The sequence below is a fragment of the Grammomys surdaster genome, unplaced genomic scaffold (assembly GCF_004785775.1).
Source record: "Grammomys surdaster isolate TR1022 unplaced genomic scaffold, NIH_TR_1.0 167, whole genome shotgun sequence".
NCBI lineage: Eukaryota > Metazoa > Chordata > Mammalia > Rodentia > Muridae > Grammomys > Grammomys surdaster.
Window position 1 is genome coordinate 1,613,636 of NW_021604615.1, and position 5,163 is coordinate 1,618,798.

Consider the following 5,163-nt stretch of genomic DNA (forward strand, 5'->3'; position numbering starts at 1 on the left):
AAGGAAGGAAGGAAGGAAGGAAGGAAGGAAGGAAGGAAGGAAGGAAGAAAAGGAGGAAGGAAGAAAAGGAGGTAGAAAAAGCATGTGTTGGCTAAGGTTACAGTCACCAAATATAATCAAATATATCCAGTCATTGCAGCCAACAAAAGTGTTGAATCTTTTGAATTTGTTATTTGATGAATTCTGATACTGTGGAAGGCCATAGACCCATCTGCCTATGTGAATGTCAAGATTCACTTATCACATTCCTGTTCTTACTTTAATACTCACCATACTATAATGCAAGAACAAATCCATACAAATCACACAACTTTTAATCAGCCACATTAAGAAAATATAAAAAAAAAATAGTGGAACTAAAGAGAAGAAAAATTACAAATAAAATTTATTCATGTCAGAAAATACTTCATTAAAATTGGAATCTGTAGATCATATTTACATACAGCTAGGGAATTTGACCTCAAAATTAAAATTCTGAGCAATAGAAATGTGTTAGATATGATGTGATAATTCTGGAAAGTGTCAAAATCTGTTATATCAAAACAATGAAGAAATAGTTTGAACATTATACAAACTTTTAAACAAACAAATTAAATCTGGAATGACAATGTACATTTTAAGAAAATCAAGAGAAACATAAAATAATTCCCATCTGTACTGATGATTCTGCAACACAGACTGTAGCATATAGCCAACCAGAAAGAAGACTTGGCAATTCTTAAGGAAATTAATTTTTTTGTAGCAAATAACATCAAACTACCTTCATTTTCTACTGCTCTGTAGTTGAAAATCATTTTTATTTTTGCCATTTTCATATTATATAAATTAACCTGAGGATATTCATTGAGATATGTGGGTTTATTTAAAAATACTAGGAACTAAGGACCAGCAAGATGGCTCAATAGGTAAAAGTACTTCTAGTCAATCCTAACATGACTCACGTTTGGTTCCTTATCATCACATGGTAGAAAGTGACCCACATTGTCTTCTGAACACTATAGCTTATGTGTACCCATATATATATACACACAGGTATACAAAATTATAAGGATGAATTTTATGGTTCTTTTTATATAACACCACTAGTCTAGTAGGTTGCATTTCTTTACACCAATTTCTAGTGACCATAACTCCCCTAGAGTACTGAGGCTTTAAGAGCCATTGAGGGTTTATGAGCCATTCGAATAGGGCAGGGAGCAGTGTTTTCTTCATTACTAATTGCTCCTCAAAATGTATGCATGAAAGGATGTAGGTTATTCTGTTCAAATCTATAGATACACATTCTATAAAAATAATAAGTAAATAAAATGAAAGCATCATACCTTCTCTGTTTACATGTGAAGCTGAAGGATGGTTTCACTTTGGTACTTGCCAGGGTGAATGATTCTTAGAGACCTTCATTTCTTATTTGGTGTGAGTAAAATCCTGGTCCTACTTGAAAAAACAAAGAACATAAATGCTAATCGATACATACAGAATAAAGAAGCCATTCCTATCTGCTTCCTGGTTAATCACATTTTAAAATCTAGTTTTATTACAGATACTTATGCTTGAACCCATTGCTAGTTTTTCTCATTACTAAGTTAATTACTAAAATAGGATAATTCTATAACTATTACCATAAGTAGATAACTATTTTCAGAAAGCAGAGGGATGCTCTTCTTTTCCATATCTTACCCTTAAGACTTGACTATAGAAACAGCAGAATTATCATCTCATATGCAACACAAGCTTAGACTGAAATGCAGAGGCTTAGCATTGTGGTTTCAAGTTGGTGTTTAGAGTGTGAAACTCCTGTCCAATAGTCTTGTTCTGTGCACTTACTACCTTTAGTTCCCTGCCTTTTCTTTCTTCCTTTTCTTTCCATTTGCCCTATGGAGTAGAATAATATCTTACTGAAGAAATAATTAGGGCCTAAGTAGCTTCTAGAATATTCCAAACTTTTCATTTTCTGTGTGTCCAAGAAATACCCACAAACATTTGAGAGTCTCATGAAATACCTAAAGACAAGTAGACCACACACTGTGTGACTATTGCTTTGTCACCCTACTCTGATTAATCTCTGGACTTCAAGTTTCTTTTATTTATACATCTCTCATTTCTGCACATGACCATTTTGTATGAGCCTACTGTTCTCTTTATGACTTATTTTTCCACTATTTTCCACTATTTTCCACTATTGCCCACTGATAAAAGGAAGCTAAACTCAATCTTCTTTCCTCTATCTTTTTTCCTCTATCTTTTATTTTCTCTCTCAGTTTCTGTAGAAACTGTAAGTTTATGTTGTACATTAAGTCATGTATATCTGAATTGGAGAAACATATTTTGCTTCAACTTTATTTATTTTAATTAGCCTTCATAGCCTATACTACTTCCCAAATTTAGGCCCTCTACAATGTGTTTGTGGTACCAGATGACCAAAACATGTGATTTGGGCACCCAATGAGTTTCTGTCACTTTTAATTTGTATCATTTAAAATGAAGCTATGTATGTTAGCTCAACCAAATTGATTTTCATGCATGCTTACCAGGAGGAATTCACCAGAATGTTCTTTCTATATTAAATATAAGTATCAAAAATTTTAAACAAAGATCAATGTATGGATCTTTCAGATCCATCTGCCAAATGATTATTATAAATGCCTAATTGGCTTTCGGGCAACTGAAAACAGAATCCAAAAATAGAAGGATGTAGACCTGGAGTTAACATCCTTCCTTGGCCTGGGGTTTCTCCACATGAACTGACATTACCAGCTTTCCTACTCCAAGTGCAAATTAATTTAGATTACAATTGACATTTAGGTTTGGAGAGGGAGAGAAGAAATCAATGGTATGTGAACACTGAAACCATAAACAGTAACAAGTGGAAATCCCAAATCTCAAATGCTTTTGAAGCATGTTGTAATATCTTGCAGGAACATATGTGAATGTAACAGACAAAATAATCATGTGGAGTTAGTATGTGGGCCTGATGCCACAGGGGCCATTATGGATTTTGTTGATGCTGCTATTGCTGTTTTAATTTTATTTTTAATTCTTGAATGGAATTTCACTATTCATTATATGTATTAAAGGGCATGTTTCTTTTATTAGGTTTAGTATTAAGGGAGAACACAAAGCATTTGAACCTTTTTTTAATGAATTCGTTTCATTCAGTAAAATCAAGAGCCTAGAAATCACTTTTAGCTTAAAATTGTATTTTCCCCTTAAGACCAGGACACAGACTTGATGAATGTTCTCAAGTTAATCACCCATACAGGACTTCTTGAACACTGCTCTGACACTGAGTACTGTCTCTGTAACTTAATGTTATAAAACCTGGAAGGCATATTTATAGCCCGGTCCAGATGGACCAAAACAAAGTACAATTATTCCTTCAAAAGCTGACCTTTGCATACAGATTAAAATGGACTGCTTCCAAAACTCAAATGGAGAAATGAACTCAGTTCTCCAATTGCGGTGCATTCATTACAGTCCTGTTGGACTCAGTGCTGGACAGTGCTAATTAGTGGCATGTCTGTGTTAAAAGTTGGACTCAGAGCCGGCTTTGCCAAGTGGCAGCGGGAAGAACTGTTATGAAGCTAATTACAGCTATCAGAGATGGTACTATTTTAAACAGGCTGTGAATTAAGTGCCTTCATACGAGCAAAGGAGAATCATCTCTTCATGGAACATTCACATGCAGAGACAAGAATATGTGTGTGGTCATTTTAAGACAGACACCATTCTGTTCTGTTTCTCTAAAGATGTTAAAAGAGACTTGTCCATTTTGATTTTCAGTAGGAGGGTAGGATAGAGTAAACTTGTTATGATTTTTTTCCCTTCCTAACACAAATTCAAAATGATCAACTGTGCACACACATAATACTATATATTAACACTATGCATTCATTTTTACATGTTTAAATATTATATATTGTTTTCTTTTTAACTCCAACATTTCTTTAAGCTATGAATCATTTATAAATGGCAAAGATATTGACTTAGCCTCCTCATTAGAGAGACAGTATCTCTATATTTGTGAAGAAGAAATCAGGGTTCATATAGATTAAATTATTATCCTATCTAAGAGGTGCGAAGAAAACTAAGCATGCAAAACAAAACCAAGCTTGTTTCCCAGAACTTATATAAAACTGATGTACTTTATACTTTGACATATACTTGTGATCTCAGCTTTGGAAAGGCTGAGACAAGGAGACCCCTGGATCTTGCTGACCAGACAGTCCAACCTAATAAAATCACAAGTTCTGACTGAAAGATCCTATCTCAAAGTCCAAAGTGGACAACTTCTGAAGAATGACATAAGAGTTGACTATTGTTCTCCACATGAACATGCAGTCTCATATGTCCATGTACATACTTGAATATATACACATACATATACACAGACATGCATATACAACTAAATATACATAAACAAACAACCAATACTTTAATTCATTAATACACATTATTTAATTCAGCATCCCAGACACATAAATATTTTATCTCAAAATATTTACTGAACAAAACATTTTCACCTAAAGCATCAAAAGAGTCAATAGCATAATTGCTTTATAGGCCCATTCAAGGTTTGAAGTAGTAGACACTTTGGAAATTTCCTTTTGTCTGGGTTCTCATGTAAAATGTCTATGTCTTCAAATGACAATTGTCCATCCCTTTTACAGAATCACTCACTCTTCCTGTTACAGAATTAAGTTAGCTGAAAAGCTGAAGAATGCATTTGTTAAGAAATTAAAACAGCTGGATGTAGTATGAAGAATTATTTAATACAGGAAGTAGACAAATTGAACAATGTCACGTTGCTGTCCTAGGTCCACCTGACCCTCTTAATGGATAGAGTTATTTTTGCTGGTTAAAACTCTTCCATTATGGTGCACTGATGTCATTTCTTCATAGAGCATGTTTTCTACAAGGTTAAGAGCAATGAGAAGAGGGAAAGAGAAGGAAAATCAGTAGAGTGGAACTAGAATGATATCCTGTATGGGTTCTGCATGCTGTTCCATTAACCATTAATTGGCTTGTTAAGCCAAAGGAGGGATCTAACATATTCTACAAATATTATTTTTAGTAGTTGCTATGTAAAAAGTCCTCAAGAATTTTTTCTTTTACTTCATTGTGTTTACATCTTATTTACCTTACTGTGTGTGTATATGTAGGTAA